This window comes from Plecotus auritus (genome assembly GCF_963455305.1).
Source record: "Plecotus auritus genome assembly, chromosome: 11".
Lineage (NCBI taxonomy): Eukaryota > Metazoa > Chordata > Mammalia > Chiroptera > Vespertilionidae > Plecotus > Plecotus auritus.
In genome coordinates, this window is record NC_137777.1 from 46,347,525 (window position 1) to 46,361,364 (window position 13,840).

A 13,840-nucleotide genomic window follows, 5' to 3' on the forward strand; every position below is an offset into this window, starting at 1 on the left:
GGATAACCAAAGCAACTTGGAAATACATATTGCAGCCTGGCTGGCATGGCTCAGTTGAGCATTGACCTGTAAAGCACCTCTTGTATGACCGGGGGGGGGGGGGGGGGGGGAGGGGGGTGGTCACAGTTTGATTTCTGCTCGAGCACATACCAGGGTTGTAGGTTCCATCACCAGTGTGGGGCGTGAAGGAGGCAGCCGATCAATGATTCTCTCTCACCATTGATGTTCCTATCTCACTCCCCCTCTCCCTTCCTCTCTGAAATCAATAAAATGCATATCGCCATCAGGAAAATGTATTTCAACTGTCAAAATTCTGCCCTAGGCAGTTTGCTCAGTGGATAGAGCAGCAGCCTATAGACTGAAGGGTCCCGGGTTTGATTCTGGTCAAGGGCACGTACCTTGGTTGCAGGCTGGATCCCCAGCCCTGGTTGGGGTGTGCAGGAGGCAACCAATCGATGTGTTTCTCTCACATCGGTGTTTCTCACTGTCTCTCCCTCTCCCTTCGACTCTCTCTAAAAATCATTGGAAAAAAATATCCTTGGATGAGGATAAGATAAAAAATAAATTGTCAAAATTCTTCCAATTTCTCAGTGCAAAATACATTCCCACTAAAAGCTATTCTTCTGCCCTGGCCGGTTTGGTTCAGTGGATAGAGCGTTGGCCTACGGACTGAAGGGTCCTGGGTTCGATTCTGGTCAAGGGCACATGCCCAAGTTGTGGGCTCAATCCTCAGTTGGGCATGTGGAGAAGGCAGCCAATCCATGATTCTATTTTTCTCTCTCTCTCCCTTCCTCTCTGAAATCAATAAAAATATAGTTTTTTAAAAAGCTATTCTATAAGAAAAATTTATCTTTGTTTTACCTTCAGGTTTGTACAAAGACCATGCAGATGCTAATTTTATTTTGAAGGTGTTTTTAACTGAAAGCTTGATCAGTTTTCACATTCAACAAATAAACATTTTTATTTGAAAATTATTTAGGGAATAAGTGGTGATGAAAAAATAAAAATAAATAAATAAAATACAAAAAAGGAAAACATTTAATTAGCATTTAAGTAGAATAATCCACATGGAAACTGTTTTTTAAATAGTTACCTTTTCTTCCAGTTCATTTGGTTTAATAACAAACTAAGTGCTAAAAAATGACTGAACTATTTCACTTCGTTGCTGGCAAGAAACAAATTCAGTACTTTTTGTTTGAAATAAAAAGCAATTGGAAAAAGTGTCCCAGTTACATTTTAAAAATCCAACCCCACTCACCTTCTCCTGGCAGAGGTGAACCGCAGAAGAACAGCAACTATTGCAGAAACGTCCCGAGTAAATTCACAGATCTTCTTTAAATTCTCCTGGGCATACTTACGCATTATCTTATCTCTGGCCATCTAATTTAAATTTAAAAGAAGAAAAAAGATCCTTTGATCTTCAGGAACAGTTACTTAAGTCTCTGAGGAGATAAGATAGAGATTTATCCCAGGAGACAACCTTCCCTTGTGGAATTTTGTGAGACTGTCATCAAGTTCTATGCTATAATAAATGAGATTAATTCATTATTTCAGTTCCTAGTTTTTGGGTCCCTCGTTTGTCCCAGGCAGTAGTAGGCACTAGAAATGTTTTGGTTTTTGTTTTTTGCTTGTTCTTTGGTTAATCTGCACCCTAGGTTATTTTTCCATTGATTTTTAGAGAGAGTGGAAAGGGAGAGGGAGAGACAGACAGACAGGAGCATCAATGTGAGAGAGACACATTGATTGGTTGCCTCCTGCATGCACCCGGACCAGGGCCAGGGAACCTGCAACCAAGGTACGTGCCCTTGACCAGAATCGAACCTGGGACCCTTCAGCCCGCGGACCTACGCTCTATCCACTGAGCCAAACCAGCTAGGGCTAGAAATATTTTTTTAAAATCCTACCAGACCAGGTTTTGTCCTCAAAGAACTTATAGCCTTGGGGAAAAGAGTGTTAAGTCAACTGTTGAGGTGCCATTACCATTCAGTGTGGCAAGTGCTGCATGTGCACAAACAGCTCTGGATAGCTGCGCGATCTCAGGAGAGGCATTGCCCTGGACAATGACTTGGAGGTAAAACAAAGTGTAGGGAGAGGGCAGTTAGCCAAGAGATTTGGGAAGCTATTTCTCTGAATAAGAGAAAGATAAGCCAGAGAATCTGGCCGTGGGGAAGAAAGGCCCTCCTCTTTCTCCCACATCCCCAGGCTAAGAGTCAGTGTTGGCGAAAGCCCAAGGCCAGCAAGGGAAAGAGGATATGAATACTGTTATGGCAGCTGAGAATTTGAAGTTTAGAGAGTGTAGTAAACAAAGGCATGAGATTAAGGGAAAAGTAAACTGAGTCAAGACTGTGAAATTATTTTATGACAAGTTAGAGACACTGACTTATTAGGGAAAGCCATTGAAGGTTTTAAAGAAATTTTTATTTATTGGTCGATTTTAGAGAGAGTGAGGAAGGGAGAGAAACATTGATTTGTTGTTCTGCTTACTAATATGGTATTTATGCATTCATTGGTCAGCTGCCTCCCACAAGCCCCCCACTGGGAATTGAGCTTGAAACCCAGGCATGTGCCCTGACCAGGAATTGAACCAGTGACCTCTTGGTTCATGGGTTGACACAGTTGACACTCAACCACTGAGCCACACCAGGCTCTAGAACCTTCCTTTTTTTTTTTTTTTTTCGTATAATGAAAGTGGAAATTTATTGAAGAACAAGTACAGACTCCCACCTAGGGAGATGGAAGAGTCCCCCAGAACTGACTCCCACGCAGGGAGGAGGAAGAGTCCCCTCCAGAACCTTCTTAATAAACTCCTTGCATTTGAATCCTTGTCTCAGTCTGCACAAGGGGAAATGCAAACTAATTAACAAATATTTTGTCATTTGACCATCAGGATAACTCTGAGACAATGGCAGAAATATTATTTCTCTCTTGAGAAATGAAACAGGTTGTGCATTTTTCAAAGCCACCCATATAGTAAGAGGCTGAGTCAAGAGATGAGCTAGTCTTCTGATTCCAGGTTCAGTGTTCTTTTCCTTATATCATGAATCCCTATATCAATGTGTGCTCTTGTCCACAGGGTTAGTAGATCACAACAATGAGGAAAGAGACAGGAACGTATGAATAACTATGTGAATACCAATAGCTAAAGTGATGGAAATATGTCAGGGAAACAAGGGTCTAAGGTAAAAAAAAAAAATGGGCATTATTATTATAAGGGAGTAAGGTATAATGTAAAGAATTAGTCAAGCTCTAGCCGATTTGGCTCAGTGGATAGAGTGCCAGCCTGGGGACTGAAGGGTCCCAGGTTCAATTTGGGCCAAGGGCACATGCCCAGGTTTTGGGCTCGGTCCCCAGTGGGGGCGTGCGGGAGATAGCCGATAGGTGGTTCTCTCTCATCATTGATGTTTCTGTCTCTTTCTCCCTCTCCCTTCCTCTCTGAAGTCAATGAAAATATATATTATTAAAAAAAAAGAATTAGTCAAAGTAAGGAATGGTCCAGGAGAACAGGCCTATTGAAAATCATGTTTAGTTCACTCTCCTCGCAGGAACATGCTTGTGACTTTCCCTCCTCCCACTTCTTCCCCCACAGGCATGCATCTCCTGAACTCTAAGAGACTCCGTGAGACTCACAACCAGGGGAACAATGGGCAGTGGCAGCTCATCCCGGGTTAACTTCCTGAATCTGTCTCCAAGGCCCCCTTTTCTCTGACTCTCCAGCGAGCCTCAGCAGCCCCTCCTGGGCTCACTTCTTTTCCATAGTTTCTAGAGAGCCAAAGCAGCCCCACCCAATCTCTCCACTGTTGCTTCTTTTGTCCTAAACCCTTCAGAAAAAAAAAAAAAAATACATTTACACGAATGTGATAAGTGAAGAGGAAAGAGACCAAAGATAGAGATAAATCCAGCAGTACATCAGAAAGATCATACACCATGACCAAGTAGGGTTTATCCCAGGAATGCAAGGATGGTTCAATATCCGAAAATCAATAAATGTGATACATCCCAAAGATAGAGATAAGACTGTTCACTGTAGAAAGTAGATTTGATAGGAACCAATGGAACGGATTGACAGATGGTGCGTGTGTTCTAAAGGAAAGACAGAAGCCGCATGAGAATGCTAGGATTATCATTTCAATTGCTGTAGCCCGAGTGGAGGCATGGGTAATGGTGGTGGGCCTTTCTGCCAGACAGGGCTCTCTTCAGAGTCTCTCAGAGAATGTCTGAATTCACATTCAAAATTGTCTTTGAAATACTAGAGTAGGGAGAGTTGTGGAATCTTCTGAGACAGGGCTCGTGGTCATTAATAAGATAGCATTTCAACATTATAGAATTATAGAAAAAAATACTCCAGTACAGGTCTAATCTCATTTTCATTATTCTACTCCCTCCTCCTTCTCCTCCTCACATATCTGACTCTTTCCACCCCACCCAAGGCTATTCATCTAAGAAGCCTAATGGCTCCTGTCTGTTGGCATTCAGACTATTTGATTTCTTCTAATAACTTTTGTGGGCGAGCAGACACCCAGCCTTCTAACCACACAGAAACCCTGTTGTGCCTTATAAGATAATAAAGTAAAGTGTTCCCATAAAACATTATTTCCACAAATAACCATTGAAATAATATTTATACTGTCTAAATTAGTCACATTCAGGCAACTTTTAAAAATGAGATTAAGTAAGATAACTGAGATGCCTGGGCACTAACTAGAAGGGCCTTTGTGAAATCAGGCCTGGTTTCTCTCTTCATTTTACTTCTAACTAATTGTGATACCATAAGCAAGCCATATAATGGTTTCATTAAAAGATCCTGTTGAAAAAAGCAGGAGCAGGGAGCCATCTGGTGTGTAAGGTACCTGCTGGTTGAAAAAGTTATGGGTCTAAAAATAATCGTGATATGATGTGTTAAAATTAGGCAAACAAGCCAGCTACTGACCAATCAAAAGACTGCTATTTCCCACCCTCGGTGCAGAAATCAGACATGGTAAATAGCCATGGAAAGCCCACAGCTCTGGTTTGGGGGTAAGAGTGGAAGATTGAAAAGTATGTGGTTTCAAAAAGAACATAAAAAAAAAAAAGAACATTGAAGATGGAGGCATGATCAATAATAATCCATGATGCCTCTTAACAGATTTGAATACAGTATAGAGCACATGTATGTGAAGAAAATGAACTATGTAATATAAAAAGGAGTGCCTGGCCCTGGCTGGTTTGGCTCGGTGGATAAAGCATTAGCCTACGGACTGAAGGATCCTGGGTTTGGTTCCGGCCAAGGCCACATGCCCAGGTTGTGGGCTTGATCTCCAGTAGGGGTGTGCAGGAGGCAGTCGATCAATGATTCTCATTATTGATGTTTCTATCTCTCTCCCTCTCCCTTCCTCTCTGAAATCAATAAAAATATATTTTTTAAAAATCATTCATCCTCCTGTATGAGTCTCAGAAAATTCTTTTTCTGGAGATACATAAGCCCCCCACCCCAAGCACTCAGTGGGGAAAGGGATAACTCACTTCCACCAATAGCAATGCCATATATAGTTATTACAATATTACTCTGTTCCCTGTGACTTCACCAGTACTATATTCCCAGTACTTCACCTCCCTGTCACTATTCTGTAACTACCAATTGTACTTCTAAATTTCTCCACCCTTTTCTTGCATTTCCTCCCCTTTCTCCCCTCTGGCAACCATCAACATGTTCTCTATGAGTTCGTTTCAGTTCCCTAACCAAGGACACTTAAGAGTAAATGGTTTATACTTCTTCCTAATCAGAAGGTAAATAGCTTAATTCATCCTACTTAGGGAGATAGATAGCAGAAACCCAATTAGCGCCAATTGGGTGGCTGTAAACTACTTGGCTATTTAATTATCTGTCTCAGTTTCCCTATTCCATTTGTCCTGGCTCACCAGCCTATCTCAAGGTGAGTTTGACTAAGTCTAGGCATGGGCCTCTAAGAGGATTGCCTGGGACTCCAGCAGCCCCCCATCTCACTGGCTTTTTTAAAATATATATTTTTATTGATTTCAGAGAGGAAGGGAGAGGGAGATAGAAACATCAATGATAAGAGAGGATCATTGGTAGGCTGCCTCCTGCACACCCCTTACTGGGTATCGAGCCTGCAACCCAGGCATGTGCCCTTGACCAGAATCGAACCTGGGACCCTTCAGTCCCCAGGCCGACACTCTATCCACTGAGCCACACCAGCTAGGGCTCACTGGCTTTTACAGACAAAAGTTATGGGGACTTCTCTTCCAGCCCTGAGCTGTGAGGGTGCTGATGTTGGACTAGACCCATCGTTCCTTAGTGGGGCCTCTGCAGCCGAGATATCCCTCCCAATTTTTTTTTAAATATATTTTATTGATTTTTTACAGAGAGGAAGGGAGATGGATAGAGAGTTAGAAATATCGATGAGAGAGAAACATCGATCAGCTGCCTCCTGCACATTCCCTACCGGGTATGTGCCCACAACCAAGGTACATGCCCTGACCGGAATCGAATCTGGGACCCTTGAGTCCGCAGGCCGATGCTCTATCCACTGAGCCACACCGGCTAGGGCTCACTGGATTTTACAGACAAAAGTTATGGGGACTTCTCTTCCCAGCCCTGAGCTGTGAGGGTGCTGATGTTGGACCAGACCCATCGTTCCTTATTGGGGCCTCTGCAGCCGACATATCCCTCCCAATTTTGTTTTAATTGTAGCGATTTTATTTTATTTTATTTATTATTTTTGGTTAATCCTCATCCGAGGATATTTTTCCATTGATTTTTAGAGAGAGTGGGAGAGGGAGAGACAGAGAAACATCAATGTGAGAGAGACACATTGATTGGTTGCTTCCTACACACAGGCCAACAAGGGCCCAGGAACCTGTAACTGAGGTACATGCCCTTGACTGGAATCAAACCCGGAACCCTTCAGTCCACAGGCAGACGCTCTATCCACTGAGCCAAACCAGCGAGGGCCCTCCCAGTATTTAACCACCACAGATGGGTGTGGGGCCAGTCTGTTCAATGTTTCTGCTCCCACCAGTCCCGATGTGGCTTCTTTATATTCTTAGTTATATTCTTCTGTTTAGCTAGATTTCAGGTGTTCTGAATGATGGTTATTTTTCATTTTAGTTGTAATTTTAATGTGGTTATGGGAGGTTTTGAATACCATATTTACGTATGCCACAATCTTGACCAAACTCCAATTTTTATAGTTCTTTCAAATTTTCTATATATTTGAAACTTCTTATAATAAAAGAATGAGAAATTGAACATGAAAGATTTTGTATATTTCTTTTACCAATTCTACTATAGTTCTTACCCAAGAATGATAACAATAGAATAAAAAGCTATCTGACTCAAATATAAATGAAAACTTCTGAGCCTGGGTGGGTTTTAACCTCAAGATTCCTACCCTATCCCAGTTTGCCAATTTCCCTTAGTAAATCTGAGATAATCTTAATATTATTTTCTCTTTTGATTCTTGCCTCTTTGACATCAAGAATGCATGACATTTGTCTGAATAACTCAAACTTAGAACGAAAATGGAAATAAATTATAAACCAGAGGGAGAACTAATTGATTTCAATTCCATTTCAATCCCGCTTTTTCAAAAAATAAGATTTGCCTCTAAATCAGGCAGAATTTATATTCATATTACACAAATTACAGGCATACACGTAAGACAAGAGTTTGTTTAGCCTAGGCTAGTAGGCTAGTTAACTAGTTCTAAAGAGATTAATTTTTTATTTTCCTGGAAACATCTCCCTAGTGTGTCCAAATATATATATGAAGTATGTTTTGTGAGACACAAAAAGTTTGAAATTTGATACCGTCTCTTCTACTTATCTGCCTTGTTTGTTAGGGACAACAGTTTGAAACCAGCTTAGAATCTGTCTTTAAATGCCTACAGTATTCCTACAACAGAGGTCATTACTGGCCTTTCTCTATTCTGGGACAAAGGGGTCTGAGACCATTTGACCAAGAATTATTAAGTGAAAAAGCAGTCCATTATCGGACATTTATAAACTTTTTCCCATTGTATACACTCATCTGTGTAATCTTGCTGCCTAGCTTGGTATCTAGAATATAGTACGTATGTTAATAACTAGTTAAGTTGAATGTCATTGATCTGGGGGGGGGGGAGGTCTTTCCTATCCTATCTAATGAAAGAGTAATATGCAAATTGACCATACCTCCGCTACGCCCACCAGCCAATCAGGAGGGAATATGCAAATAAACCCAACCAAGATGGCTGCAGCCACAGAGAGCATGAGGGAGGCTTGGGTTTCCCTGGCAATGGAGGAAGCCAAGCTTTCTGCCTGCCCTTGCCGGCCCAGGCCTCCACTCAATGCTACAAAGTTTCAATTATAGAAGATAAATAGGAGAAACCAAGATGGCGACATAGGTAAACACCTAAACTGCTGCCTCGCACAACAATTTCAAAACTACAACTAAAAGACAAAACGTCTATCACCCAGAACCATGGGAAAGCTGGCTGAGTGGAAGTTCTACAACTAGAAGAAAAGAGAAAAGAGCATTGAGACGTGCACAAGCGCTGAGCAGCTGAGGTACGGAGGCGCGCAAATCGGGCTGGCAGCGGGCGACTGGGTGCACTGCTTTTTTCAACCCGAAGGGAGATAAGCTCCCGATTACTCTGAACTCCAGTTTCTGGGGAGACGCTGGGGACCCAAACTCCTACAGGGAGAAGCTGGACTGTCTGCCATCGGGTTGGAAAGTGAGGGTGACTTTCTTTGAGAGGTGCACCCAGCAATCATTGTTTACTGCGCTGGGGTGCGGGACGCAAGGACTTGGAAACACGGAAATGCAGAGACGGCTGACTGGCAGACATCACTGTTTGCCACACCCTAGCTGAGTGACTCCCTGAGACCCCTCCCCGCACAATCTACAAACCCACCCAAGCTCCACACAGCGGCTTTTGTATATAAATGGCCTGCCCTATCTCAGCTTAACCTAACAAACTGCAGCTCTGGTCAGACAGCTCCAAAACCTCCAAACCCCAAGCAAAGAGGAGAAAACTGTACTTCTCGCTATAGCTCCTGCTGGGTGGCCTCAGACAGTAGCTGACCTGCACCCCATTGGAGATCCAGAAGCCAGTGTATATAGTGGTCAGTGTGAGAAGACACCAGATTTCAACTACTCACATCCATAGGTGACACATTCAAGAGGCAGACTCAGTGAGCACCGAAGCCCCACTGAAACAAGTCCTGCCCCATAAGCGTGTCTCTAGCACAGCAGTTCTTCCATTATAGACACAGTGGGTCCTCACAGCCAATTGGCCTGGAGGGTCAATTCCTCCCAGTGACACCAACAACAATCAAGATTTAACTACAACAAGGCTGTACACACAGTCCACAAAGGGATGCACCAAGAGTGTCCACCTCAGGTAACTGGGAGGCCCACCTACTGGGCCATATAGGACACCTAGCACACAAAGCCACCCTACCAACTCAGGGAAGCATCCAAAATGCAGAGACAAAGAAACAGATCACAAATGAAAGAAATGGAGGAAAACAAACGACTGGATATAGAGTCCAAAACCACGGTTATAAGGTTTTTCAAGAATTTCCTAGAAAAGGCCGATAAATTTAACGAGACCCTCGAGGATATGAAAAAGGACCAACTAGAAATTAAACATACACTGACTGAAATAAAAAATATTATACAGAGACCCAACATCAGACTAGAGGAATGCAAGAATCAAGTCAAAGATTTGAAATACAAAGAAGAAAAAACACTCAACCAGAAAAGCAAAAAGAAAAAACAATCCAAAAATAAGAAGATAGTGTAAGAAGCCTCTGGGACAGCTTCAAGCGTACCAACATCAGAATTATGGAGGTGCCAGAAGAAGACAGAGAGCAAGATACTGAAAACCTATTTGAAGAAATAATGACCGAAAACTTCCCCCACCTGGTGAAAGAAATAGACTTACAAGTCCAGGAAGCGCACAGAACCCCAAACAAAAGGAATCCAAAGAGGACCACACCAAGACACATCATTATTAAAATGCCAAGAGCAAAAGACAAAGAGAGAATATTAAAAGCAGCAAGACAAAAACAGTTAATTACCTAAAAGGGAGCACCCATATGATTATCAGCTGATTTCTCAACAGAAACTATGCAGGCCAGATGGGGGTGGCAAGAAATATTCAAAGTGATGAATAGCAAGAACCTACAACCAAGATTACTCTACCCAGCAAAGCTATCATTCAGAATTGAAGGTCCAATAAAGAGCTTCACAGGTAAGAAAGAGCTAAAGGAGTTCATTACCACCAAACCAGTATTATATGAAATGCTGAAAGGTATTCTTTAAGAAGAGGAAGAAGAAGAAAAAAGGTAAAGATAAAAATTATGAACAACAAATACATATCTATCAACAAATGAATCTAAAAATCAAGTGAATAAAAAATCTGATGAACAGAATAAACTGGTGAATATAATAGAATTGGGGGCATAGCATGGGAGTGGATTGATAATTCTCAGGGAGAAAAGGGTGTGGGGGAGACGGGAAGAGACTGGACAAAAATCATACACCTATGGATGAGGACAGTGGCAGGGAGGTAAGGGCAGAGGGTGGGGTGGGAACCGGGTGGAGGGGAGCTATGGGGGGAAAAAGGAGAAAAAATTGTAATAATCTGAACAATAAAGATTTATTAAATTAAAAAAAAATAAATATATCCCAACAGAAATGGTGGCAGCCATGGAGCTGGAGAGAGCAGGAGGCTAGGGTTGCCTGCCGCAATGGAGGAAGCCAAGCTTCTGCAGCCCTGGCCTGCTTTGGCCTCTGCTTAAGGCTACAAAGTTTCAATTATAGAAGATAAATAAATCCCAGATCCCAGGGCCTCTGCTTGGGTCGCTGGGGGATGTGGCCAACCACATGGCTGCCCCCATGTGGTCAAAGATCCTGCCCCCATGTGGACACAAGATGGCCAGCAGGGGAGGGCAGTTGGGAGGGACCAGGCCTGTAAGGGAGGGCAGTTGGGGGTGATCAAGCCTGCTTGGTAGGGCAGTTAGGGGTGACCTGGCCAGCAGAGGAGGGAAGTTGGGGGTGACTGGGTCTGCAGGGAAGGGCAATTGGGGGGGACCCAGGCCTGCAGGGGAGAGCATTTGGGGGGTGCCAGGCCTGCAGGGGAGGGCAGTTAGCGGTGACCAGTCCTGCAGGGGAGGGCAGTTAGGGGTGACCAGGCCTGCAGGGGAAGGCAGTTAGGGGCAAACAGGCTGGCAGGGGAGCAGTTAGGCATCAATCAGGCTGGCAGGAGAGTGGTTAGGGGGTGATCAGGCTGGCAGGCAAAAGCGGTTAGGGGCAATCAGTAAGGCAAGCAGGTGAGCAGTTGGGAGCCAGCAGTCCTGGATTGGGATTGGGCCTAAACGGGCAGTCGGACATCCCTCGAGGGGTCCCAGATTGAAGAGGGTGCAGGCTGGGCTGAGGGACGCCCCCTCCCATGCACGAATTTCATGCACCGGGCCTCTAGTCTATATAATAAAAGGCTAATATGCAAATCAACCGAACAGCGGAATGACCTGTTGCTAGGATGCACACTGACCACCAGGGGGCAGACGCTCAACACAGGAGCTGCCCCCTGGTGATCAGTGAGCTCCCACAGGGGTAGTGCCACTCAGACAGAAGCCAGGTTCATGACTGGCAAGTGCAGCAGCGGTGGCGGGAGCCTCTCCTGCCTCTGCTGCAGCGCTAAGGATGACCGACTGCCGTCAGTCAGACAATCCCCCAGGGCTCCCGGACTGCAAGAGGGTGCAGGTTGGGGCTAAGGGACATGCCTGAGTGCACGAATTTTGTGCACTGGGCCTCTAGTTTTGGATAAAAGACAAAGAAATTAGCAGGATGACCATTCGAGATTCATTTCTAACTTGCCACTCTAATTTTCACATTCAACACGATTTACATTCATTTGATCTTTCAAACAGTTCAGAATGTTTTCATGAGCCTGCCTGGAGGGCCCTCTTCCCCCATTCAGTTCACAGAACATCTGCACCCAAGTGCGCTGTGCATATGGGATTGACTACTAGTGCTGCAGGGCCGGGGCAGGGTTGAATGCGACAGCCATCATTGTAACAAACTGCTGCATATTCTGCCACAAAACAGTGAGAGAAGAGGTATATTGATTGGATCTTCTCCCTGCTCCCCCAGAACTGCTCAAAGTTGGATGTTTCTGTTGAGTTTCTAATTTTTTTAAAAAATATTCTAGCACCTTATAATCATATTTTAATACTGAAGAAATTTGGTGTAATAGTCTGGGCCTGACATGCATCCCATTCCAGGGAAAGAGGAGAAGAAGAGGAATGAAGGAGGGAGAAAGACGATAAATCTGAGCACTTATTAGGTGGCAGGAATTTTCATATGTTACATATTTCAGGCATTAAATATTTATTTAACACTCATTATGTGTCATGGATTTTCATATATATTTGCCTCAAATTAATCTTCAGAGGGACATGTGGGGTCAGTATGATCATAATACCCACTTTTGGGGGTAAGGGATTATCAATTTATTAGGTCACCTGGAGACCAGATGGGCTGAGCTCCAAAATGGTGCCAGCCCATAACAACCCATTTTTGATACAAATAGGAAGTTGAGGTTCAAAGAAATGAAATGATTTATCCATGGAATTTGAATCTGAGCCTGACTAACTTCATTCCATCACCCAACCCACACAGGTTCCACTAACAAGAGATCCTGTCTGATTTCTTTCAAGTTTAAAGAACTCCACATTTACTTTCTGGACCTCAAACTTTAGGGAAAGATTCAACTTCCTTCAGAGATTTTGGAAACACAGTTAAGTAATAATTTCACTTGTCTCTTATTATTGCATCGACTTTATTTCTTGACTACCTCCTATTTCTGTTTAGTAAAGGGGACCTGGCTTAGCGGTAATAGATACAAAATGAAAAAAGCAATGACAGGCAGTAACCTTCAGGGCAGCAAAAGTGCCATTTCTGGTAGGAAGTATCTATGCCTCTAGTACAGTGATGGCGTTGGCCAAGATCACCCAGCTGGGACAGGAAATTGGCTGTGTATTTCTGCCTCCTGCCTGAAGGTGACTATTGTCTTCATGCTGACTCTTGGCCCCTGCAGCATTTCCCTCCCTGCACTGTGGGGTTCCAGTTAGCCTAACTCAATGTGGCTGGCACCCATCATCCAAACTGATTCCTCTCTCCTCCTCTACAGAATTATCATTTCCATTTCCAACTGCCGGCAACTTGTCATCCTTCTCAGATACATTTCCATCTTAACGAAGTTCTTACCGTGCCAGCCCTTTGCATAAAAATGTTCAATATTTTCCCATTGTAATTAGAATACAAGGTCTTATGTGATCTGGCCCAGCTCTCCCATTTCATGTCTCATTACTCCTTTCCTCACTCTTGGGAGCCAGCGCCTTGATCATTCTCAAACACTCCAAACTCATTTTCATTGGCTGTAACCTGGCATTTGCTGTAACCTGGTTCCTTCTCACCATCAGGGCTCAGCTCATTTGAAATCTCAAAGGAGCCCTTGCTCACCTTCACCCTTAGATGGTATCTTCCCCATCCATGTCAGCTTCAGTTTTATCACATCACCCTTTTTTTTGGAAAGGTCAGAAGTCATGCTTTAGATTTGTTAATTGTGGTTGTTTTTTTTTTGTTGTTGTTGTTGTTTTTAATATATTTTATTGATTTTTTACAGAGAGGAGGGGCGAGGGATAGAGAGCTAGAAACATCGATGAGAGAGAAACATCGATCAGCTGCCTCCTGCACACCCCCTACTGGGGATGTGCCCGCAACCAAGGTACATGCCCTTGACCGGAATTGAACCCGGGACCCTTCAGTCCGCAGGCCGACGCTCTATCCACT